General features: G+C 41.8%; 1 pseudogene; it reads left to right on the top strand.

The window, feature by feature from the left end:
- The first annotated feature begins 437 nt into the window (after positions 1–437).
- Positions 438–27,617, top strand: LOC140617382 (cationic amino acid transporter 3 pseudogene; annotated as a pseudogene).

The following is a 27,617-nucleotide window of genomic DNA, read 5'->3' as shown; positions in this document are numbered from 1 at the left end:
CTAGTAGGAGATTGTGGGAGAGACAGCTAGGGGGTGGTGCTTTTCTTTTTATTTAAAGGTCTGCTGAGTGGGCTCTTTAGCTGGATCTGGGACTTGCCTCTAAATCACCACAGGCTGGGCTCCACTTGGTTTGCCATACTCTCCTCCTGCCAGCCAGGGCCTCCTCCATACCCAGGACCTTGGTCTAAATTCACATCTGGCTGCCAAAAACATCTCCAACAAAGTCTCATTTCAGCCCTCGGTCCACCTCCTTACCCAAAAAGGGCCCCACTAGTCTTCCTTTGTCCACCTCAAGCTTTCTTCCTGGTTTCTGTCTAAGCCAACCCTTTTCTGGTTTCATACCACTTCCCATGGCCCCACCTCCCCATGGCCCCACCCCCCAAGGGCCCCCTCTGATGGGCCTCTGCCAAACTTCACTCTAAGTCCTGACTGCTTGGCCAAGCCTTTCCCTGTCCTTGGGCTTGGCTTGCACTTTCTTTTTCTTTTATTTTTTAAATATTTTATTTATTTATTTATTTATTTATTTATTTATTTATTTATTCATGAGAGACACAAAGAGAGAAGCAGAGATATAGGCAGAGGGAGAGGCAGGCTCCATGCAGGAAGCCCAATGGGGCACTGGATCCCAGGACTCCAGGATCCTACCCTGAGCGAAAGGCATATGCTCAACCCCTGAGCCACCCAGGTGTCCCACGGCTTGCACTTTCATATCTGTTCTTTCTGCTCTGAGGCAAGAGAACCCCATGGGTAAGTGTTTTCCTGTGTTTATAGAGTTGGCAAGAAAACTGAGACAGAGACAGAAAAAGAGACTGGCCTTGAAGTGCAGCTGGCTGTCTCGCCCTGCTGGGTTTGAATGGAGGGTAATTCATGGTAGACCTTTGATTGGTGTGTGTTGTGTGTGTGTGTGTGTGTGTGTGTGTGTGTGTGTGTGTGTTTAAACCAGAGGACATGAGAGTTCAGGGAAGGCAGGTAGGGTTGCTGGGGTCAGAGGGATTTGGAGGCGTACACTCTATTCTCCTCCTTATCAGAAAGGGTCTCAGCTCTGATGAGGACAATCAGAATAGGAGATTATTCAGTTATTCCTTGGAACTTCTCCTCCAGCGTCCTCCCACCTGTTTGCCCTGCTCTCCTTCCGGCCTTTTCCTTTCTGACCTGGTGCACAGCTTGCTTTCTTCATCTCTGTCTCTCCCAGAGGGCTCAGCACACAGTGTGCTTAGACATGTTATGTAATGAATGAAGATTCTCCCACCTGGCTCTGCTGCCTTCTTCATGTTTTGCTTCACTTTCTCCCTGGAGATTCTGAAAGTCTCTGTCTCTCATCTTCTTAGAGAGGACATCTGTATGAACTTTGCAGAATAACAGGTCCAGTTTGATAGGTGGGCCCCCATCACCAGGGAGGATTTGAAGGTGTTCTTCCTCCAGGCTCACAGAGTTAGATATGTGTTTTTACAGTGTCTCAAAGTATCTCCCTGCCTTTCTTATCTAATGTTAAAGATTTTGTTTTTTTATTTATTCATGAGAGACACACAAAGAGAGGCAGAGACATAGGCAGAGGGAGAAGCAGGCTCCCTGTGGGGAGCCTGATGTGGGACTTGATCCTAGGACCCCAGGATCACGACCTGAGCCAAAGGCAGATGCTCAACCACTGAGCCACCCAAATGCCCTTTATCTCATTTTAAAAGGTTGTGGTGGGGATTGATTATGGACCAGGTCAGGCTGTAGGAGGAAAGATAACCAAGTTCTCTTGGGGTGTGGCTGCCTAGTGGTCTTTGAAACACTTTATGAAGGCTTGTTTGAGTCCCCAAGTATATTATACATGAGCCTGTACTAAATAAACCTTAAAACTGAAGGGCTCTCTTGTGTCCTTTAGAATCTATCAATCATGACAGGTATATTGGAGGAGAAGCCTGAAGTAGGACTGACTTCTGATGTCTTCAGCAGACAGTTTACTGTTATCACAATACATATTTTCAACTTGTAAATTTAAGGTCTTTGGAATCTTAAACTGTGCTCCTTTTCCCTCTTCCTCACAGCTAGGTACACTTTGGCTAGCACTGAACACCAGAAACCCACACAACACTTATCCATGCATGACACCTGTTTTCTTGAATGTATATGGCAAATGTTGATTTCTAGGTTTTCTTTCTCTTGCCATCTAGCAGTTTTTGGGTAACTTCTCTCCATCATCATTTGATGCATGTTACATGCTTCCAGGTGACAGATTCAATTTAACCTCAAAGTAAAGTCAAGTGGAAAGGTGAAGTTGCTTCACCGAGTATATTCCAAATTGATAAATATGAGTTTTGGATTATATCCTTTTGGTTTATCCTCTTTCATTTTTTCTTTTATCTCCTAGAAATCACAAAGCAGAGTGGAGAGTAGAAAGAACTAGGGGAGAGAGATAAAGAGTGTCCCAGAAAAAGTGGTGGTGGAGGCTCTTTATTGTAGATTATGTTGCCTGAGCTGGGTGAGGCAGGTGGGTCTTGGTAGAGAAGTCATATGGATCTACATTTGGATCAGATCTCAGGACTTCGGGGCATGATATAACATTCATATGACTCAGATGATCTGGTATATTTCTTACAACGAAACAAAACAAATGAACTTTTCAAGGTGGATGGTCGTGGTGTGGAATACGGCAGTAAGTAGGGCACAGTCGGGTGATAGAAGACAGAGAGAAGGAGATAGCAGAGTCCTTACATGGGAGGACAAAGGAACACATTTAACGATATGAAGGAAGATAGCCAGAGAGATAGTTGGCCCTTCCTAAGCCACGGAGTGTGCAGTGTATTACTAAGGGTGTGTACTGGGAGAAGGTACGTGGAAAAAGGAGTCATGGGTTCTGATCATTCATGACTGCTAGTCGAAAAGTGGAGGCAGAGTATGGGATCACTGGATAGAATTCTAGATTCTCTTTTTACAGGTAAAGGAAGGGTCGGTGGGTGGGGAAAACAAAACTGTCGGGAAGATTTCTTGGAAAAAATGAGTGTAGATCAGTGCTCATTGTAGATCAAGGGCATCCTACATTAGAGTTGTAATTTGGAAAATAAATAGTTGTAGTTTGGACAGGCAGATGGATATCCTTGTACTGTTTTCTCCTGAGGACTTTTATTAGGTATCCTATGTTGACAGGATTCAGTGGTTGAGAAAACGGAGCAGACGATCATGAGGGAAAAAAGGAGAAACTGATTTTCAATGTTGACATCAATGTATCATATCGCTTTCTAATCCCTTAATTATACACCATTCCTGCATTTTCCCAGCTCTCTTTCTGATTCTTGTTTAGAAATTCTAATTCTGATTCTTCCTGGTAGCCCATGTAGTTTCTGAAGACCTCTAGAAGCAGATGCTCAGGCTTTTCTGATTTGCCACATTATTTTGGTGTGATAGAAATGTTAAAAATTTCCAGAACTGGATTCTGCCTGAAACTGAACCTGAGGAATGTTGCATTTCACTGTTTTCTGTGAAGTTATCCCAGAGGGTCTAAGAAAAGTCACCATCTTCAGTCATTCCAGAATGATGCTAGATAATGTAGAGTCTATGCAGCCTCTAGAGAAGCTCTAGCTCTCTGATTATTCACCCAATTAATCGTGCAATGATACTAGTTTGGTGTGTGCTTGTAGCAGAAACTCCATAGATATTGTGGGAGGGAAGCAACAATGTTTTGGTCTTTATCTACACAGATTTTGGTCTACATTTATGTGGATGGATCTGGTCTATATGTAGTTGGTCTGGAGCATGTTAGTCTGCATCAGGATGGGTTTTCACTGACTTGGAATTCAGCCTCTTCCAAACTGGGATGGGATTTGGGAGATACAGTGCTAGGGGTGGTAAGTGAGTGGGAGGAGGTGGCTGTGTTTCCTCTTGGTCTAATGAGCATACAGTTTGGAGGTTGCCATGCTTCAAGTTCAAGTCTAGATTGCACTTTGTAATATTTACTTGCAGAATTACGGTTTTAGCCTCATGGAGAGGACATGAAACAGGTTCTACTCTAAGGAGGTTTTATTTTAGAAAGGGAGATATAGGTTTCTTCCCAGTAGTATGCAAAGAGTATATAGTACAAAGTAAGATCATGGGTGGGAGGATGCCTGGAAAGTGATCCCTTTTGTGAGGTTTTTCTCAGAAGACTCCCAGGAGATAAGTTGGCATATTTATTTTCTTTAGTATGAGTTGAATTTGGTTACTTTAATTTTCTTTCTAAACTTTCAGTGAAAGGGTCCTTCAGGGTCCTTCTCTTTTCTCAGGGGAGAAATTAAATTACATACTTATTGCTACTGCAGTGGTTTCTCTCTACTGGCCTTTTCAGCACAGAAATATATATACATATATTTATACATATATAATATATATGTATATATACATACACATACATATATACATATATAATTTATACATATATATTTATATATGTATATATATACATATATATTGCATATATATATATATATTGCATCTTATTATCTAGATCCGTATTAGTATCTGTAGGAAATATTTAACTGGAACTGTCTGGTTGGGCAAATTGGGTTTATAGGTTCAAGGTGTGATGGAATTTATTTTGTTTTGGTGGGAGGCATGGGAGGAAAGCCCGAAAGGCTGTATTTATCGGATCATGTCCCAAACTGAAATGTAGCTTGAACTGATGTTTTCATTGGAAACAGTTATACGCAATGCCAAGGTGGAGCAGTATCGCTTCTTCCAGGCAGCCTTCCCAGGATGACCCACAATGCATGGAAGACTCACTAGTCTTGCCAATTCTGGAAAATGAGGTCCTTACTACACTTGTCTTCCATCAGCTAGGAAGCCATGTGGGATCTTTACGTGCCCTTGCTATGACTGTTCATGTCTGATTTAGGAATTCTCTACCTGGTTCATAGTTTATGTAACTTTTACTTATTTCGGCAGGTGTGTATGTGTGGGATGTTCACAAAATGCCCTTAATTGTAAGTTCCCAGAGCAGTTAATTGTCTATTTGCCACTATTGTCTTGCACTGAGTATGTGATGATTTGGAGGTAACGGTAGTGGTATTGATAACTTAGAGGGGAAGAGAAATATTGTTTTTCCTTGAGTTCTTTTGCACAGTGAATCAGTGTGGTGCCTGAATTTTCTAAGTTGGAATTTGCCCCTGTATTCATTTACACTTAGTTGAAATCTGATCTTGAATAGGTGTCCAGTCTTTCACGCTTAGATACTTTTTGTGGTTTCTACTTGAGCAACCATCCAATTTCTCACTTTAGACCCAATCCAAGGTCAACAAAACCCACCTGTGTCGTTACTAACAGACAATACAGGAAAAAATGGTAGCAAATACAGAGAATTCTTTTCTCTGGGAGCTTATAATATATGGCATTTCGTGGATACTTCCTTATTCTGCAGAATAGCTGGTCCAGTTTGATAAGGTGGTCCCCCATCACCAAAGGGGATTTGAAGGTCTTCATCCTCCGGGCTCAAAGAGCTAAATATTTTTACAGCTGCTGATGGTATCTCCCTGCCTTTCTTATATAATTTAAAAAATTGTGGGTGGGGATGGGTTATAGGCTGGGTCAGTCTATAGGAGGAAAGATTACCAAATTCTCCAGGAGTATGCCTGCCTAGTGGTCTTTAAAACACTGGGTCGCCAAAAAGCAGTTTGCTGTTATCACAAAACATATTTGCAACTCTTTAAACTTGAAGGCCCTTGGAGTCTTAAACTGGACTCCACCCTACCTACCCCCATGCACACTGTGGGCAGTAGGCCAGCATCAAAGCCCAGACTACACTTATCCATGTGAGACACCTGTTTTATTGATTATATGTGGCACATGGTAATTTCTAGATTGTCTTTCTCTCGCCCTGTAGTAGTTTTTGGGCAACTTCTCTCCATTATCAACTGAAACATGCTACATGCGTCTAGAAGGCAGATACATTTTATCCTTAGTTTAAGCAAAATCATGGTGAAAGGGCAATTTCTTTACCAAGTATTTTCCAAATTGATAAATATGATTTCCGTATTAATTTCCTTGGTTTATCCTTGTCCATTTTTTCTCTGATCATCACAGATACCACAAAGCAGAGTAGGGATTAGAAAAAACTAGGGAAGAGGGATAAAGAATGTCCCTAGTGGTGGAGGCTCTTGGTTGTAGATTATGTTGCCTAAGCTGGGGTAAGGCAGATAGATCTTGATGTAGAAGTCTTATGGGTCTATATTTGGATAAGTTCTCAGGATTTTGAGGCACGAAAGAACTTTCATATGTTTCACATGATCAGATGTCTTTCCTTCAGTAAAACAAAACAAAACAATTAACTTTCCAAGGAGATGGTGGCAGTGTGGAGAAGCTACCTAGGCCTATGAGAGGACCAAGCACAGTCTGGTGAGAGAGACAAAGAGACAGAAACAGCTGAGTCCTTCTGTGGAAGGACAGAAGGACACACTTAAAGATTTGAAGGAAAATAACCAGAGAGATAGTTGGCCTTTCCTAAGCCACTGGGTGTGGAGTGTATTACTGACGTTGTTTATTGGGAGGAAGTGCATGGTAGAAGGAGCCATATGCTCTGACTAATCTGACCTGCTTGTCTATATGTGGAGACAGAGTATAGTGATGGATGCGACCACTGGATGAATTTCTAGATTCTGTGCTTAGAAGAAAAGAGGGGGTTTTGAGGGAATAAAACAGAGGTGCTTAGTAAGCCTTCTTGGCAAAAGTGATGTGGCTCTGGGCTCCCTTACACTATAGTTGTAATTTGGAGCATAAGGTGGACAGGCAGATGGATTTCCTTCTACCTGCTTTCTTGTGAGGGCTTTTATTAGATGTTCTGTGTTGACAGCATTCAGGATTAAGAAAATGAAGAATCATAGGTAGAAGTTGAGAAGAAAGTTATTTTTACTGTTGACATAGGTGTGTCCCATCACTTTCTAATTCCTTGGAATTAGTGTGTCACTTAATTGCACACCCTTCCTGGCTTTTCTCAGATCTCTTTCTCATTCTTGTTTGGACAATCTCATTCTGATTCTTCTGGATAGCCCATTACTTTATTGTTTTTTTTTTTTTACATCTGCATGCTGATTTTTATTTCTATTATTATTATATTTTTAAATTGGAGTTCTATTTGCCAACATATAGTATAACACCCAGTGCTCATCCCGTCATGTGCCCCCCTCAGTGCCTGTCACCCAGTCACCCCACCCGCCTGCCTACCTCCCCTTCCACTATCCCTTGTTTGTTTCCCAGAGTTAGGAGTCCATTAATTCCTGAATAACTCTAAAGCTAAGAGCTTTAGAGAAGACAAAGCTCAGGCTTTTCTGATTTGTTATATTAATCATCTTGTTTTGGTGTAAACACAGATGTGAAGAATTTCCAACACTGGATTCTGACTGAATCTCAACCTGTCAATATGTCAAATCAAGGAATGTTGCATTTCACCCCGTCTTCTCTCAAGTTATCCTGGAGGGACTAAGAAAAGTTTCCTGTTCACAACCATCCCAGAATGACACTAGATAATATGGAGTCTATAAAACCTGGAGAGAAGCTCTGGTAATCTGATTATTTACCCAAATAATGATGCCATGATCTAGCACAGTCTTGCTGCTAGTGGGGACACCACATATTTTGTAGGAAGGAAGCAAAATGTTTTAGTCCACATCTACATAGATTTTGATCTACATCTGCGTGGATGGATTTGGTCTACATACAGTGGGTGTGGAGGGTGTTAGTCTGCATCAGGATGAGGTTTCAGTGACTTTGAATTCTGCCTCTGCCTGCCTGGATGGGATTTGAGAGGTGTAGTGCTGGGGGCAGGAGGGTAGGTAGGTGAGTTGGAGAAGATGGCTGTGTTTCCTCTTCATCTAATGAGCAGACAGTTTGGGGGCTTCCATGCCTTCAAATTCAAGTCTCGGTTACCCGTAGTAATATTTACTTGCAGAATTAGGGTTTCTAGCCTCAAGGAGAGGAACATGAAGCAGGTTCTATCCTAAGGAGTTTTTCTTTTCTTTTCTTAAAATATTTATTTATTTATTCATGAAAGACACAGAAAGAGGCAGAGACACAGGCAGAGGGTGAAGCAGGCTCCTCACAGGGAGCCTAATGCAGGACTTGATCCCGGATCCCGTGATCATGACCTGAGCCAAAGGCAAGCACCCAACCTGAGTGATCTAGGCATCCCAGGAGTTTTATTTTCAAAAGAGAGAAAAAGGATTCTTCCAAGTAACATGCAAACAGGATATGGTACAAAATAAGATCAGTACAAAATAGAGAGCATGCCTATTATTTGTAAATGATTTGTTCAGTGAGGTTGTTTGCAGATGACTCCTGGGAGATAGGTTTGTGTATTTATTTTCTTTGGTATGAGCTGAGTTCTGTTACTACAGCTTTCTTTCCAACCTTTCAAGGAAGTTATCTGACCTTTCCTTCTCTTTCCCCAGGAGAGAAGTCACACATTTATTAGGACTGTAATGGTTTCTCTCTTTCATTTCTGTGCAGACCAGGACTGAGAATTATCATCATCATCATCATCATCATCATCATCATCTTCATCTTCATCATCATCATCATCGTTTTATCTTCATTCATGATCTGTATTAGTATCTATAGCAAATATTTAACTGGATCTGTCTAGTTGGACAAACTGGATTTATTGAGTCAAGGTGCAGTGGATTTTGTTTTGTGGTTTTGGTGGGGGGCATGGGAAGAAGGCCTGAAGGGGCTTGACATATTGGATCATGACCTAGGCTGAGGATATGCCTGAGCTAATGGTTTCCTAGGAAATAGTTATACACAATGCCAAGATGGGGTAATTCCCTCCTCTTTCATGCTGGTGACCCACAGTGCACAGAAGATTCTCAGTCATCTTCCCAACACCAGAAAGTGCAGTCCTCAATATTCTTTACCTTCCATCAACTAGGAAGCCATGTGGGAGCTTGACATGCCCTTGCCTTGACTGTTTATTTTTTACTTAGGAATACTCTTCCTAGTTTGTAGATTATGTATTCTTCTACCTATTTCAGCATGTGGGGGGTTTTTCACAAATTGTACTAAATTTTAAGTTCCCAGAGAGGAGGATCTGTATATGCCACCATTGTATTTCACTATGTGTAACTGAGTGTGTGGTGATTGAGGGTAATGGTGTTGGTGTTGATAAATTACTGGGAAGGAATTTGTTGCTTTTGATTGAGTTCTTTTGCACAAAGAATCCCTGTGGTCCCTCCATTTTCTAATTTGGAATTTGCTTTTGAATTCATTTATACTTAGTTCAAATCTGATCTTTAATAGATTGAATTCAGTCTTTCTCACTTAGAAGCTTCATGTGGTTTCTATTTGAAAGACCATGCAATTTCTCTGTTTAGGCCCAACCCAAAGTCCCCTGAACACATCTACATAGTTATTCACAGACAGAACATGAGAAACAAGAGCAAATACAGAAAACCCTCATCATAGGAGCTTACAATATAAGTTCATTTCATCACTTCCCTATCCTCCTGAAACAAGTGAGATCCTATTCTACACACCATTGAATCCTTTGTTGTACACTCCTCCCTCTGCAGGCTAGCCTTACATGTAGTTATGGCTGTTAGCGAATCATGTCATGTTCCCTAATGTCAAATCATTAGGTGACTTGTTTTACAACTAAAGTAAAGCAATAAAACTCTCCATTGTTGCCTGTTCAGTAGTCATACATCAAGGAGAGGACACTGGAGCAAATCACTATTGTCACAGGTAATACACTTTGTTCCAGTTGACTTGGGTTACTTCCCTTGTACTTTCACTTTGTTGTGGTGAAAGAGAATTGGACCTCAGTTCTTGTGTCAGATCTCTGACAAGCAAAATGGGCTGGAGGGCCTAAAGTACTTCCTTGGCTGTGGCCAGTTAACTCTTTGTACCTCAGGCTTCAGCTGGGGAATGAAAGGCAAGTTGCAACCAACATCAGGCAGAAGCTCTGCTCCTGGGCTCCACCTCACCACCTACTACTCCTTCTCTCTTCCCTAACTGGGATTTCTCCCAGTGCAGCATTCTAGGCCCTGAGGTATACCACTGGACATTAATGAAGGGAGAGCATGGGGCAAGTGGAGCATACTGGAAAGATCTGATATCTATCTGTAGGTGTGACCAAGCCATTTCTGGAAGTAGAGTCATGATGGACAGGATTTGGAAAGAATGTTTTTAGGCAGAGAGGGACAGTCCGGGTGAGGGCTGATGTTAATGTCAGCAAGATATGTATGTGTGGGGAAATATTTGTCCTGTTCAAGTAGGAGCTACATAAAAGGTTAATAGTAGAAGCAAGTAGTAGGACAGTGAGGAGAATGACTTAGAGATACAATCTTAGAAATTTGGATTTGATAGAGAGCAGGAAACTCAGGTCTGTTTGGGATAGTGTGTGTGTGTGTGTGTGTGTGTGTGTGTGTGTGTGTGTCTTCTTAAGACTTAAGGAAAGTGTCGTTTTCCATAAGGAGGGTAGAGAGCATTCACATTTCAATTATCTGGTGCAATGTGGTTGTCAGAAAGAATGTGATCTAGGACTTTATGCTGCTTTATTTTTTTTTTATGCTGCTTTAAAGAAGGGCAGCTCTCTTTGATGGATGCTGCTTGAAACTGAATGAGATGTGATAGTGTCTCATTGTTAGATTTACCAATTTTATGGACCAGGAGTATAGCAGGAGGCTGGCCCTGGATATGCAGTATTTGCAATCCATAGAACCTTGTAGGTAGAGGTTGTATGGACAAGGTGCTGAATGTCTATGTGACTTCATGTCAGCTGAATTGAGTTGAGGGCTAGATTGGTGATTCTGAAATATCTGAAACCAATTATTTCAGTTAGGATTCCTTAGATTTCTTTTTGCAATTTCCTCCAATAAAGTCCTTAGAGGCTGCTTTGTCAATCCTCTTTTTTCTGGACATATTTATGGTTTTCATGTTTTGAAACTAAAACAGAAAGGTTATCTTTTATCTTCTCTGTTGATCTTCCTATACTAATAGCATGTTCACAATGCCCATTATTCCTTATCAAATCCATATTTGTTAATAACATAAAAATATAGAAATATAGGGATCCTTGGGTGGCGCAGCGGTTTGGCGCCTGCCTTTGGCCCAGGGCGCGATCCTGGAGACCCGGGATCGAATCCCACAACGGGCTCCCAGTGCATGGAGCCTGCTTCTCCCTCTGCCTGTGTCTCTGCCCCTCTCTCTCTCTCTCTCTCTCTGTGACTATCATAAATAAAAATAAATAAAAAAAAATTAAAAAAATTAAAAAAAATATATAGAAATATAGAGAGGTGAATCCAAAATAGACAAAGATGTCTATAATGATGCCTGATGTGCATTGGTCTTTGCTATTCTTTCCATGAGTGATCAATAAATATTTACAATGTACCTAGAGGTGCTGTGTGCTCAGAGCTGGTCACAGTCATAGGTCACAGTGGAGAACACTGATGCCCATTTTTTTTTCGTCTCAGGAGGGTGTCATATTTGGCATCTATAGATCTATTATCCTATATTTCTACTCACAGCCAAGCAAAAGGAAATGGGCTAAAGTTTTGGGCAGGAAATAAAATCATATCTGGGTCCACTGGAATAGGTACAGAAATACTTTGGAATATTCTTGGCATCTCAAAGAATAGTCTGGAGACATTCTGGCCCTATATTAGGTTTGGATTTTAGCAGAACATATTTTAGATAGAGCTCTCAGATTTAATGATCCCAGTACTTCTAAATCTTGGCCCATCAGTATTCACTTGGGAGATGGGAGAAGATAGGTAAAGACTTCTTCTTCTTTGACTTATCACTAAGAAAATACTCAAATACTACTTTACTAGCCATGCCCTAGAGTCTTGACTCTTTGTGGAGGTTAGGTGCTGCCATTGAATGAACGTGGTCTTTGAAGTAACAAAGACCAAGTTCAATTCCAGCTCTTCTTTGTACTTGCTGTATGAGCTTGGGACAGTTGTCTCTCCTCTCAGTCTGTAATGTGGAATAACAATATTTATGTCATTGGGTTGTTATGGGGCTTAAATGAAATAAAGTCTGTGCATTCCTTGAAGCTCAACAAGTTCTGGTTCTCTTTCATCCGTATGTCCATGTATCCCTAAATCTTACACATATACCTGGTTTCCCTATTTGCCAGATACCATTTTTCTCTGCCTCTCGCCTATGCACAGGTTCCCCAATGCCTCTAGAGTTCAAGTCCTGGGCTCAGATGTATTCGTTTGTGTTAGTCCAACAAAATAACAATAAAGGGATAGAGTTTTTATAACCATACTAACACGAGTCGAGGGAGTATTTACTTCTAGGAATTTTTGCTTGCTGACAATTTGGGTTGTAAATCAAAGCCAAAGGAGTTCTGGCTTTCCACCCACTCCTCTGATCTAATGATCCTTATCTGGGGCTAGATCATCCTGGATGGGATTTTGTTTTAGCCAAAAGTGATGGCAAGCTTGTTTATAAGGGAAGTTTAAGGAAGGAGAAACCATAGCCTATACTACTGAGACATTGTTGCTTTCCTCCTACAGTTTTTGTTTGACAAATATCAAACCTAAAGAAAGTTTCAAGAATAGTAGTCTTAACACCCTTTTATCTTTCAATGAGATTGAGCAATGTAATAGATTTTGGATATTTGCCCTTTAATATTTTGCCACATGCATTTCCTCTCTCCTGTGTGTGTGTGTGTGTGTGAGTGTGTGTGTGTGTATGAAGTGTGGTCCGTATTCAAAGTTTATTAATTATTCAATTTTTTTATTAGTAAAATGTTTCTCCCTGATCCAGGTGCAATCCAGGGTTCTGTATTACATCTCATGGTCATGTCTCATTATTCTCCTTTAATCTGCAATAGGTCCTCAGCCTGCCATTCCCAACATGACAGTTTTGAACAGTGTAGGTCAGCTATTTTATAGCAAGTCAGCTTTCTGTGGAAAATTGCTTTGTAGACTGAACAGTTTTTTTTATTTCAAGTTTTTATTCTAGGTAGTTAACATATTTGATAAAATTGATTTCAGGTGCAGAATTTAGTGATTCATCACTTACAGCTAACACCCAGTGCTCATCATAACAAGTGCCCTCTTAAAAACCCACCATCCATCCTCTACCCACTTTCTTCCATCAACCCTCAGTTTGTTCTCTACCATTAAGAGTCTCTTATGACTTGCTTCTCTCTCTGTTTTTATTTCATTTTTCCTTCTCTTCCCCTGTGTTCATCTGTTTTGTTTCTTAAGTTCCACATATGAGTGAAATGATGTGGTATTTGTCATACTGTGACTGACTTACTTCACTTAACATAATACATACAGTCAAGTTATATCCACATTATTGCGAATGACAAGATTCTTCTTTTCAATGGCTGAGTAATATTTCATTGTGTGTGTGTATGTGTGTGTGTGTGTGCGTGTGCATCTCACATCTTCTTTATCTGTTCATAGTTGATGGACATCTAGGCTCTTTCCATAATTTCACTATTGTTGATAATGCTGCTATAAATAGTAAGGTGCATGTGGCCCTTTAAATCATTATTTTTTATCCTTTGGTAAATACCTAGCAGTACAATTGCTGGATTATAGGGTAGTTCTATTTTAACTTTTTTGAGAAACCTCCACACTGTTCTCCAGAGTGACTGCACCAGTTTGCATTTGCACCAACAGTGTGGGAGAGTTCCCCTTTCTCCACATCCTTACCAACACCTGTTGTTTTCTGTATTGTTAATTTTAGTCATTCTGACAGGTGTGTGGTGATACCTCATTATGGTTTTGATTTGTATTTCCCTGATGATGAGTGATGTTGAGCATCTTTTCACGTGTCTGTTAGCGATCTGGGTGTCTTCTTTGGAAAAATGTCTGTTCAAGTCTTACGCCTATTTATTATTGGGGTTATTGGGATCCCTGGGTGGTGCAGCGGTTTGGCGCCTGTCTTTGGCCCGGGGCGCGATCCTGGAGACCCGGGATCGAATCCCACATCAGGCTCCTGGCATGGAGCCTGCTTCTCCCTCTGCCTGTGTCTCTGCCTCTCTCTCTCTCTCTCTCTCTCTCTCTCTCTCTCTGACTATCATAAATAAATAAAAATATTTAAAAATAAAAAAATATTATTGGGGTTATTTATTTTTGGAGTGTTAAGGTTGATAAATTCTTTATAGATTTTGGATATTTGCCCTTTATCAGATATGCCATTTGCAAATATTTTCTGCCATTACATAGGCTGTCTTTTAGTTTTGATTGTTACCTTTGCTGTGCAGAAGATTTTTATCTTGATGAAGTCTCAGTAGTTCTTTTTTCCTTTTGTTGCCCTTGCCTCTGGAGATGTGGCTGTAAGAAGTTGCTATGTCTGAGATCAAAGATGTTCCCAGCTGTGTTCTTCTCTGGGATTCTGAGGGTTTTCTGCCTCACGTTGAGAAGATTCTTCATCCATTTTTACTTTATTTTTATTTTGAAAATTTTATTTATTTGACAGAGAAAGAGCAAGCAAGCACAAGCAGGGGGAGTGGCAGGGGGAGAAGCAGACTCCATGTTGAACAGGGCACTCAATGCCGAGGACTATCGCAGGGCCCTGAGTTCATGACCTGAGCTAAAGGCAAACACTTAACTGACTCAGCCACCCAGGTGCCCCATTTTGACTTTTGTGTATGCAGTAAGAAGTGGTCCAGTTTCATTCTTCTACATGTTGCTATCCAGTCTGCCCAGCACCATTTGTTGAAGAGACTGCCTTTTTTTCCTTTGGATATTCTTTCCCATTTTGTTAAAGAATATTTGACCCTATAATTGTGGGTCCATTTCTGGTTTTCTCTTCTGTTCCATTGATATATGTGTTTGTTTTGTGCTAGTACAATACTGTCTTGATGACTATGGCTTTGTGATACAGCTTGAAGCCCAGAATTGTGATACCTCCAGCATTGCTTTTCTATTTCAAGATTGCTTGGGCTGTTTGGGACCTTTTGTGGTTCCATACAAATTACTATAGTTTGTTCTGGCACTGCGAAAAATGTTGGTAGCATTTTGATAGGGATTTCATTAAATGTCTGGATTTCTTTGGATGCTACAAATATTTTCACAATGTTTGTTCTTCCAATCCATCAGCATGGAATGTTTTTTTGCATTTCTTAGTGTCCTCTTCAATTTTTTAAAATAAATATTCTATAGCTTTCAGAATACTGATGTTCAAAAGTCATAAGATGCCTAGGAACAAACCCAGACTTATTCATTTTGTTTGTCATTGGATTCAGGTTACACATTTTGGGCAGGAGTATAAGAACATTGTTAAAGATAATTAGTGCCATTAGGTAGATAACACATCCTTTTCCTCTAATTTTGTACATAGGGCCAAACACTAGGACTGGCATTTAGAAGGTGCTTATTATTTATTGATTGAATTAATGATGAATGACATAAGGCTTTTAGTGCTAGTTACGTCTATTATTTTTCTACTTGAGGACAGGAGAAAGAGCAGCTTTCTCCTATATTCTAGTCCCATTTTTATAATACATGTTTGAAAGTTAAGGGTAACCCAGATGTCTATAGGAGCCCACAGAGAGGGGAAATGTGATGGGAATTATGTTGTGAGGCAAACTGTGGAATCTCTACCCTGGAGGTGGGTGGTGATCGTACTATGTTGAGAGTAGAGGAATGATACAGTGGTCCTCAGCTGGAAAGAAACACAGCACATGGAACCTAGGAGTACAGGGCCTTTTGCTTTGCTGGGATATTTTACTTCCTTCTCTCCCCTAGCCCCTTTTTGTATCCTAAGAATGCAATAGTGAAAATTAATTTCTCTATCTCCTTCTTTCCGACAGGGAAAGTCCAATAATTCTTTCCTTCTCTACTCTTCCATGTCCCCCTACCCCTCACCCTACAAGTGTATGTTTTCCAGCATTTATAGTCATTGGTTGGGCAGCCATCTTCCCACCAGATTATTTGTTGTTGAGAAACTGTATAACTCCTTGGACTTTTCATTTGGATGTAGAAGCTTTCATTACCATTTCCCAAGGGAAATGAGGTTATGAGAGCTTCTGTTCGCCTCATAGAAATGTGTATTCAGGCTTCCCCTTGGGGCCCTTTCTATCTCCAGCTCTGAGCATCTCAGACATTTCTGACAGTCCTTTCTAAAGCATCTGGGCCTTAGGACTGGATTCGTCAATTCAGTTCTGCACATGATTCAGTGCCTGATTCACATGTTTCCTGTCCCCTTTCTATCTGCCTATCCCAGTCTTTGCAGTCCTTAATTACACCAGGTTCCACAAAAAGGCCATTTATCTCCATGTCAGCTCTTGGTTATTCAAAATACTGGTGGGAACAACCTAAAATAGTGAATAACACTAAAATGACTTTTGTTTGAATTTTAAGTGATGGAGCCCTGCCTGGAAATAATCCAGAAAGTGAACAGCTTCATTGAAAGCAATCTGTCATGTCACAGTCCCATGGGAGGCTGTATGGCTTCTCTTATTTAGCATCTAGAAAGGGAGGCAGATGGAAGCGTACAGCTTGTTCAGCCCTCACTGTGTTATCAGAAGCACTGGACATCTACTGAGAGCTCTGCAAGCGTTGTCTCCATTCCACTCCTTGCTTTCAAACTCTGGAGGAGGCCTTTCTTTAGATAGAGAACCCAATACCTAGTTCACAGAACATGAAATCAGTCGGCAATGTATGAAACTCTCAGTTTTTCTAGGGTTTCCATCACACCCCAGAGTAATATCCAAAGTCCTCACAGTGACTTTTAGACCATACATGAAGGATCTGGTTTCCTGCTTTCTCTCTGATCTCATCACCCACTGCTTCCCCCTCATTCACTGTGTCCTGGCGCTATGGGCTTCCCTGTAATTCCTAAAAAATAGCCAAGTCCAACCTCACACCCATTAGGATGGCTACTAATAAAAAACAGAGGATAATGAGTATTAGTGAGGATGTGGAAAAATTGGGATGCTTGTGCATTGTGGGTGAGAAAGTAAATGGGGCAGCCACTGTGGGAAACAGTATGGTGATTTCTCAAACAACAACAAAAAGGTAAACCTATACAATTACCCTATGATCCAGCAATCCCACTTCTGGGTTTGTACCTCAAGGATTGAAAGCAGGGATTAATTCATAAGAATTAATTCATAACAACATAATTCATAGCAGCCAATAGGTAAACAACCAGTGTGTCCATCAGTGAATAAATAGATCACCAAGATGTGGGATATACACACAATAGAATATTATTTTGCCTTAGACAAGAAAGATATTTTGACATAGGCCACAACCTGGATAAACCTTGAAGACATTATGCCAAGTGAAGTAAGCAGATCACAAAAGAACAATATTGTGATTCTAGTTATATAAGGTACCTAGAGTAGTCAAATTCATAGAGACAGGATGTAGAAGGGTGGTTGCCAGAGGCTGCAGGAGGGAAGAATGGGGAGGTACTGTGTAATAGGTACAGAGTTTCAGCTGAGGAAGATGAGCAAGTTCTGGAAAAGGATGGTGGTGACAGTTAGACAACAGTGTGAAGGTGAGACTGCCTTGAACCCCCCATTTTAAAATGACAGCAACCCTCTGAGCACATCCTAACCTTTTCTTGTTTCCCTTTTCTTTGCAGCACTGATTGCAAATACAACTCGATACATATTCTTATTACTAATGTGTTTTTTTCTCCCTCCTAGAGGATTGTAAGTAACTTGAGTGGAGGGATGTGTGTGTTTTCTTTTGCTTTATCCATAGCACTAAATAAACGGGGAGCAGTATATTGTTGAATGAATAAATGAAGGACCATTATTTGACATAGACTCCTGCAGAAAGTAGGAACATAAAGAGAAAATGGGAAGAATCCATTTTTCATTTGATTTTGTAATCTATATTTTTTACCCTTGGATATGAGACTCAGCCCCAGTATTCATAGTGGCTTTTGTTCTGTTTCACTTTTCATATATATTCTGAATTGTTTGCACAATGAAAGGGTAGGTTACACCTGCACCATATGCACCATATGTACTAATATTTCAAACTCTGGCCGTGAACTCAAAGCCTCTACTCTTGTATTCCTGACTGCCCCCTACCTGAGTCCATGGCTGCTTGAGTTGGGACTTCAGGAGCTCTGGGGAAGTTCATCTATTCAAAAAGCTTTATACTTGTTTGTTTGGGAGCTACTTCTTTGATAGGCTCTGGCGTTTTCCTTGTCTGGAAATTTTAAGGAGGATGAGAGTATTTGCATACTTTGGGATCAGGAAGGAGCTATGCTTGGATATAGAGGGATTGTTATAATCTCTGGAGATACCGCATTTAAAGTCCACTTCTCTGAAACTTGGAGAACTTGAAAATTCCTTACTTAACACCCTCATTAGCCATCCTCCAATTCTTTATCAGACTTCTAGCAAAGCAACTGGTATACAAATTATCTTTGAAGCTATTTAGGAGGAGCCACAAGACCAACTTCCTGGTTGGCAGGAGTGTTAACACCCAAGCACAGGAACCAGTGGAACTTACTACCTTGGAAAAAATATTTTGAAAGTGAAAGGTACAGAGTGAGTGCTATGCCCTTCATAGAGACAGAGGAGAGAACATAATGACCTCTAGGACAAAGGAGAGTTAGTAGGGCTGCTGGGAAAAGAAGGCAGCCTGCATTATCGACAGGTATTCTTCTGAGCAACATGGGATGGAACTTTTCTTTTAGACTTTGGAAGGAGCTCAGAGACCAAGAGAAACACAGGGAGAAGGAAGGAGGGGAGAGAGAGCTGGAGCCATTATGGAATTCTTACAAGCTGACTTCATGTTCCCTGGCCCCTCTCTGAATTTCTTCAAACAATCCCCCTGAACAAGATCTCCTTTGGGGAGAGATTGTTTCCTAATTAAACTGAGACTCAGAGTGCTAGTGCCCTCATTAGGAAATGTCCTTAGGAAATGCTTTTGAACTACATGATGGTGCATGTTCTAGTCTCCTATTTATACCTCTGTTTGGGCCTTTCTCTCTTTCCAAACAACAAAACAACCCTTCTTCTAGGAATCTTAAGACTTGGTAGTCAATGAATACATCTATATATTCATTTTCTCTTTTCTAAATGCCTTTTTTGTTGCTTGCTACAATTATGAGCAGATCTTTGTCTTGTGTAGTGAGAATTGGAAATGGGAGTGTGGAATCCAGAATGATGAGATACATAGATCCTGACATAGCCCTCTGGAAGCCTTTAGATATAAAGAGATTTAAGTGACATATCCAGTATACCAGCAAACAGGGGAAATTAGTTTCAGCTGAGCATCAGGATTGGCTGTAAGGGTTGGTGGGAATCAGTCAGGAAGGCTAGTAAAGTCTTCCTAGATGTGTGGAGGAATTGTAGAATAGGATTGAGAGGAGCTAGAAGATCAAGACTGGACAGAAAGGAGTGAGGAGGGCATCGCTGGCAGGGCAGGTAATGTATCCAGGAATGGTAAGTCAGGATGTGAGGAGCTGAGTTAGAAGGAAGTGATGTATCTGAGATATGGGCAGAATTAGGGTGGGACTCTGATAGGTGGGTCAGATAGTCTGGACTAAATATACCAATGGAATAATCACAGATTATTGCACAGAGAAAAGGCATTTCTTAACATTGTGTTTGACATTGACCTTTCCCTGTTGGTTATAAGCTGGATTTGTGGTAGACTCTCTGGATTCTGAATGATGAGTTTCCTTTCTCTTCTGCAAGGTTGTTTGTTCATTTGTTTGTTCTACTTGCTTCTGTTGGAGTCTTAAAATATGATTATTTTATTCTGAGGTATTTGTTCTTTTGGTTCATTCACTTGTATCCTCATACTTTGTCTGTAGGCCCACTGTTTTTCATGTTCAATAAAAGTGAGAAGAGTGCAAGGATCACACTGCGCAACACAGTTGAGGGAAACAAATTATCAAAAGCATGACCCTTTTCTGCCCCTGTCATTCAGATCATCTTCTTTTGGGTTTTCCGCTCAGGGTCCAGCGATGGGTTTCAGAAGAGTGTCTGATATTTTTGTGAGGTGATCAACCTCAGAATGGTGTGTGATTCAACAATGTGAAGAACCACTGCTGTGTCTTTGTTGGGAGGTAGGTGGCTGGGGACAGTTCCCCAGAGAGAGAAACATACTACAAGCATTGTTAGTGTGAACTACAGGTGCCTCCACAGACAGTTGAAGGAGTTGAAGGAGAAAGAGAAATTGGAAGAAGGGAAATGGGTTCAGAGGGAAGAAGTCGGAGGGGTGCCCCATCTTCCCTGTTCTTCACCCTCTTTCTAGCAGGTATTTCTTCGTCCTATTCTCCATAGCCTGACGATTAGAAAATTCCTTTTCCCCTTCAATTTAAATCTACTGAGTGCCTACCATTTATAAGGCTCTGTACCAGCTCCTCTCGCAACATTATTTCCTGCAATTCCTGTGTGGAACTTGCAGTGCACAGAGTGGGGTCAGTCCATCCCTCAGTCATGGTGTGTTTGCATGATCATTTTCTGCCAGGCTCCTTTTGATGCATTGTATTTTCCCCTTTCATCCTTTTTTTAAATTTAAACATACTTATGTATTTATTCATGAGAGAGAGAGACACAGGCAGAGACATAGGGCTCCCTGCAATGATCCTGATGTGGGGCTGGATCCTGGGACCAGGATCATGCCCTGAACCAAAGGCAGGTGCTCAACCACTGAACCACCCAGGTGCCCCTCCCCTTTCAACCTTATCTCTATTTTCATTTTCCCTTCCCATTGGAGGTATGTGCTTTAGTGTATTTAAGAAACTCTTTCAACCCATGCTCTACATGTGTATTTAGATACATTTGCCCACTCAAAAAGTACACTGCTAACTCTGTCAGGCACCATAGTAGGTGCTGGAAGTATAGCCAGGGTCAAAACAATTTTTAAAGAGTCCTGCTTTCATGGAGCTTACAGTCTTTTGAAGTTAAAAAAGTCATGACCAAATAAACTAAAACGTATAGTATGTTAAATAGTGACAATTGCTATGGGAAAAAGAATAGCAAGAGAATCAAGTCTGTTTTGTGTGGTCAGGAAGGGGTTGGGCTATTAAATGGAGTGACTCATGAAGGTTGTGCTCCAAAGGTGAAATAAGTCAATTCGAGAAGGACAAGACATTATATGGTTTCATTAATTTGGGGAATATAAAAATTAATGAAAGGGAATAAAGGGAAAGGAGAGAAAATGAGTGAAAATATCAGTGAGGGTGACAAAACATGAGAGACACCGAACTCTGGGAAACAAACAAGGGGTAGTGGAAAGGGAAGTGGTTGGGGGGGGTCGGGTGACTGGATTTGGGCACTGAGGGGGGCACTTGGTGGGATGAGCACAGGGTGTTATGCTGTATGTTGCCAAATTGAACTCCAATAAAAAAATTAAAAACAAAACAAAACAAAAAAACAAAAAAAAACAAAGGTGCTGTGTTACCAAATGCAGTTAAGGGAACAACCATGTGGATATCTGAACTAGAAGTGGTACAGTTATAGGAGATAGCTAGTGCAAAGGCCCTGAGGTAGGGTCTTGCCTTGTATATTAGGAGGCCAGTAGCTAGAGTGGAATACTTGGGAAGAGAGAAAATGAAGGCTGAGAGGTAGCTGGGTCAGTGACAAATACTGTAGGACTTTGTAATTATTTTAAATGCAGAGGTTGGCTTTACTCTGAATGAAAAGGGAAACTAGTGGAAGATTTTGAGCAGAGGAATGACATAACATTTGTAACAGGTATATGTGTATCCTCAACAAACATACAGTATTTTGGGACTTTTTTGTAAATGTACATAATGGTATTGTGCTACACATCTCATATGGCTTTTAAGTTTTCTACTCATCCTTGTTTCTGAGATCTACCCAAGTTGCTGTCTGTAAATCTACTTTATTATCTCTGACTGTGTCATATTTTATTGTGCACACATGGCACATTGTACTTATGTGTTATTCTAGGAGCAGACACTGGCACAGCCCCTACTTCCTGCCACCACAACCAGTCCTGTGATGAACGTGCTCACATGGGCTCCTTATGGACTCAAGAGACAGTACCTGGGTGCGTACCTGGGAGAGGGACTGGGAGGTGGGAGGGTGTGTGCATTCTTAATTCCACTGGGATTGTGCTTCAGTGACACTCCCACCAGTGGTACCTGATGGTTTGTATCTTCTCACTGAATTCTCATGCTGATGCAGTGAGGAAGGTCAGGTGAGGGCCCTTGTGGACAAGGAGACTGACGCTTAGAGAGAGTGAGCAAATTCCCTGAGTTCATGTGGTCACGTGGAAGGGCCAAGACACACATGCAGCATTTCTGAGATAATGGTCATTACTCTTCCTTCTATAGTGCCCAGCACTGGCTCTTTCAGAAATAAGATGAGGCATCTGTAGGCACAGATATTGTTATTATTATCTGAAAGCAAAGATGTTATTTACTATTATTATTACTTATTATATCTGAGCCTTACATTTCTTGATGCCTGCTCTAACTCCATTAGCTTAGAGCTGTCTCATGTTTAGCACCAGCATGGATGAGAATGTCTAGTTAGAGTCCTTAGGGTTTCAAGGCAAATTATATGTTTAAAAAAAAAAACCTGTTTTCATTGTCTCTTGAGGGCTAGCTAACTGGCTTGAGATTTAGCAGATAATTTTGAGGTTAGACATTTATAAAGACTTATTAGCAATGTTAGAGGACTCTGGATCAGATTTAATATTATGTGTTAGCTAGATGATATTATGTCCATACTGTTTGCTAGACACCGAGCTACGTAATTTACAGGCATAATTTATCTTGTGCCTCACAACTACCCTGTGAGGGATTTACTTTTAATCCTATTTGGCTAGTGTGGAAACTAAAGGCCTGGGAGGTGAAGCAATTTTTCCAGAGTTACTTGGCTATGAGGTTGAGTTGTGAATGACCCTGAACAGTCTACGTCCAGAGCCTCACTCCAAACTACTAAACTGTGCTGCCTTCCTGTGAAGGAAGCTTTTACAATCTCTTCCTCTTGAACTTGAGGGCAAGTTGGGGGTGGCTTAGAGCAGTCAAGGGAAGTACAGGACCAGTGGACTAGAATCTCCAGAGGGAAAGGATCTGAAGTTTGAACATGTCCCCCGCTGTCTTCATTATACCTGCCTCTGTCCCCTGAAGTGAGAACCTCTGTGTTAGGACATCCTACCTGGATTATAGCACTTGAGCATGATGCCTTCAAAAGAGTAAGTGGGTAGGGCATGGGTAGTTGTTTGCCTATAACCACAGGCAGACTAATGGCTTTACAACAAGTGTCCTCAAAGGCAAACTATTCTTTATCACCCTCTTTTACCTATACCCGCCATGAATGATGTGTGGTCAAGCTTTTACCACAATTGTATTTCCTTTCACACTTTTCATTTTCCTCGCCTTCTCCAAGGAAGATGATACCATTTATATCTTTACCTGACACAGGTTTATAAAGGTTGCCTGGCTACAAAGTATGTGTCTCAATGTCCAGTAGATAGGAAGTCTGGATTATGTGCTCTTTCAGGTTTCTCTTCTTAGTTTGGTATTTGTTCAAGAAATATTTATTGAGCACCCAATTCACAGTCTGATGAAAAATATAGGCAGCTGACCGGGAATTCTGATACGTTAGGGTCAATGGCACATGGGGAAGCCCAGGTGCTCTGAGAGCACATAGAAAGGGCATCATAAGGGTCAGGGGAGGCTTCCTAGGGAAGTACTCTTGAGGTGGGAACTGAAAGATATTTGGAGGGGTAGGTGAGTGAAGGGGTTAGGAAAGTGTTAGAGGCAAGGGAACAGGGTGAGTGTTGAATTTTGAAGCTAGAGCAAAAACTGGGCAGGGAATGAGGCTGGAGGAATCAGCAGAGGTGAGATTGTAAAGGAAGGAAGGACTATGAAGGAAGGGCTGTGGAAACCACGGAAGGGTCTGCAGCCTGGGGATCGGTGGGGCACCCTTCAGTCATATTTATAGTGTAGAAGGCTTCCATGAGCTAAGAACTGAGCCTCCTTATCTTTATCATGTGTGTGTTGGTTAGGCATAACATTGGAACTGGTGAGTAGCAAATAAAGAGTCTAGATGGATTTGTAGGTGGAAGGTCTTACCCAATAACCCAAGCATTACTTTTGATTATCTATAGAGAAAACTCTTCAGCTCTGAGTTGATCTTTCTTGTCTTTCAAAATCTCTGAAAATCTTTCCAAAAATTCTCTCAAAACCAAAACCTGAGTAGGGTGTAGATTGGAGCCTGCATGATTTTGTGTTCTCTGTCATCCACTACTCATTTCTGGGGCATTGCTATATTGTTTGTCCAAAGCCTTGCTCCTCTTAAGGAGGGTACCATTTGAATAGCAGCAGGGGAGGAGGAGAAAGGAGGAAACACATGCTAATGCCTTCATTTACAAAACATTTTGGCATGGTTTGAGCAAGTTAAAAATAACTCTTTGTGAAAAATTAATGGACAGTTAGAAGTGAGTCCTTTTTTAATGCAAGCTCACAGAACAGGGCAGATTCTAGAGGCCCCTGGCAGCTGACTTCACTGATGGCATAGGGTGTATATAGAGTACAGTGTGGCCAGTAAGGAGACTGTCTGCAGAAGTGAGCTCACCTACTCTCCTGGAGCCTAGAGAGGGAGGAGATAGAAGGGATTGTTTAGGTTGTAGCTACTGAGCTAGGTGACTTATTTCTTTTCTCCTTACCCATCATATTCTCATAACTGTGGATACAAAAACTGTAGTGAATTTTGCCTGGCTACTTTGGGTGAGGTATATTGAATGTCAGAATTCCAAAAACCACCTTCCTGGCTCCTCTCCCTTCTCAGTCCTGGACCTGCGGTGGCTGCTGCCTCCATTTCTCGAGAGTTTCCTTCCCAGGCAGCCTGGTCCTCTCCTTCTTGCAGGTGGTTATGAACACTCTGCCCCTTTCTCCCTCCTCCTCTCTGTTCACTGCACCACTGTGGGCCTAGGTAGGTAAAGGGAGGGGTGGTCTGTACATTCCTGGCCATCAGTACAGCTGAATGGATGAGGCAGAGTGAGGAAGGGGGCCAAAGTGCCATCTCACCTTGGCTAGCTGATGTTGGGGATGAGAGTTTTAAGACCCAGGAACCAATATTTGTATTTGAAACTCAGATGATATTTTAAATATGGTTCTGTAATTGCAATGAGGCCTGCTAGTCCTTGAATTAATATGTCATAACTCATGCTCAAGCACTTTGCACATAATCCACCTGTGAATTAGTGAACGATATATTCATGCCCTGTTTTGTCTTATAGCTTAATTAGTACATGAAGCTAAATAAGTTAGATGGACCCAAATGGGATTATGTCATGTGTTATGTAAAAAAGCACAATATGGGAGATGTTTGGCACTTTTTCTGAGGGGAAAAACAGGGTTGAGTTTCCTATGATGCCCTTTGGTGTTAGTGTCTGTGGTATTTGGGCTGCAGCATGTGACATGGGACTTCTGAGCTTTGGTTGGTGGGTTGTACACCATGTTTATTTTTTTATTTAGGTGTTGTTTCTTTACTTAGGTGGTAGTTATTTTTTATTTTTTATTTTTTTACATACTATCTATTGTCCACCTAGGCACTAAGGAGGGAGAGCACATACCAGAAGAGTATGAAGTAGCAGTTTGGAAACCTAAGAAGCTGAACTCATCAGCCCCAACCCAACTTTGTGTAACTTGGCCTCACTGAACCTTATCCCAGACTCTCTGCTCCCTGGGCTTGCTACAGCTCTTTGATACTAGAATCCTATTCAATTCTAGCTAAAATGCAGGGTCAGGCACTTCACAGGTTTGGTCAAAGGCTTGTTTACAGACGTCCAGTGGAGCTAAGTGAAACTGAGACTTCCTCTGCCAGAATCCTGACTACTCTGGACTTAGTGACCCTGGGTGTAGACTACACATTGGGTGCAGGTATATATTTCCTGACTGGTGAGGTGGTCAGCAATCAGTCACCGTGGACCAGCCACGGTGTTATGCTTTTTGGTGGCTGGCCTATCCTCCGTGTTGGCTGGGCTGTGCTATGCAGAGTTTGGTTCCTGGATTCCCTGTTCTGGCTCTGCATATCGCTTCACCTATGTCACTATGGGTGAAATATGGGCTTTCATCACTGGCTGGATCTTCATCATCTCCTATGTTGCTGGTGCAGCCGGTGTGGCCCTGGCTTGGACCTTAGCTTTTTACTATCTGATTGGGAACCAGATTTCTCAGGCCATGCGTGAAAGCGTTTTACTGCATGTTCCACATGTGCTTGTGGAATATACAGACTTCTTTGCTATGGGCCTGGTGTTGTTGCTCACTGGAATACTGGCTCTGAGGGCTAAGGAGTCAGTCTTGGTTACCAAAGTGATGACATTATTGAGCCTTTTGGTTCTCAGTTTTGTCATCCTCTCTGGCTTCATTAAAGGGGACCTGCACAACTGGAAGCTCACAGAAGAGGACTACATAAAGGCTGGATTCAATGACACCTCTAGCTTGGGCCCTCTGGGCTCTGGAGGATTCATGCCTTTTGGCTTCCAGGGGATTCTCCGTGGATCAGCTACCTGTTTCTATGCATTTATAGGTTTCAACAATATCGTTACCAAAGCTGAGGAAGCCCAGAATCCCAAACGTTCCATCCCCATGGGCATTGTAATTTCACTGTTCATCTGCTTCTTGGTGTATTTTGGTGTCTGTTCAGTGCTTACACTTATGGTGCCCTACTACCTGATTCATCATGGGAGCCCCTTGCCTGAGGCATTTCTCCATATTGGCTGGACCTCTGCTTGTTATGTTGTGGCTACTGGAGCTCTGTGTACTCTTTTTACCACCATTTTGAATTATATGTTCTCCTCCCGTCAGATGATCTTGGTGATGGCAAAAGATGGCCTCCTGTTCCATGTCCTTGCCAGCACCCACACCAGCAAAGACATCCCCATCGTGGCCACTGTGGTCTCGGGCACTATGGCAGCAATCATGGCATTATTCTTTGAGTTCATTGATCTTGTGGACTTCATGTCAGTTGGGACCCTGTTTACTCACTCCCTGGTGGCTGCTTGTGTCCTCATCCTCAGGTATCAGCCTGAGAGGAAGAATGAGGGAAATGAAGCACAGGTGCAGGAGGAGAACAGACCTGCAGCAGAGAAGCTGACTCTACAGACACTATTTTTTCCAGGCAGCCCCACCCCCACTCCACTTTCTGGCCAGGTTGTCTCTGTTTGCTCCTCACTGCTTGCTCTGCTGCTGACTCTTCTCTGCCTGGTGCTGGCCCAGTGGCCTCATCTACTTTCTGGAGACCCAGTGTGGATCACAGTGGTTATGCTCCTCCTGGTGCTCATCACTGGAGTCACTGGAGTCATCTGGAGACAGCCACAGAGCTCCACTGCCCTTCACTTCAAGGTACCTGGTCTGCCTCTCTTCCCACTCCTGAGCATCTTTTTGAATGTTTACCTCATGATGCAAATGATAGCTGGTACCTGGGCTCTATTTGGTGTCTGGATTCTGATTGGGCTTGCTATCTACTTCAGCTATGGGATTCAGCACAGCCTGGCCCCTTAACCCCACTTCACTTAGGGCCTATACTGTAGATCTTGAACTCAGCAGTGCCAGTACATATTGGCTTTGACATTGTCTTACTTGAATGTAGGTCCCCCTGCACAATAATGAAGAGTACTCTTGAGCTCATGAAACATAGGCCTCACACAGAATTTTGGTGGGGGCAAGAGTAATATGGCTGTGTTTTGTGGAGGAAAGAATGTGTCTTTGCTCTTTTTCCTCTCTTTTTATTTCCT

Source organism: Canis lupus, chromosome 25, assembly GCF_048164855.1.
Source record: "Canis lupus baileyi chromosome 25, mCanLup2.hap1, whole genome shotgun sequence".
NCBI classification, from domain to species: domain Eukaryota; kingdom Metazoa; phylum Chordata; class Mammalia; order Carnivora; family Canidae; genus Canis; species Canis lupus.
This window is presented reverse-complemented; position numbering and strand designations above follow the sequence as displayed.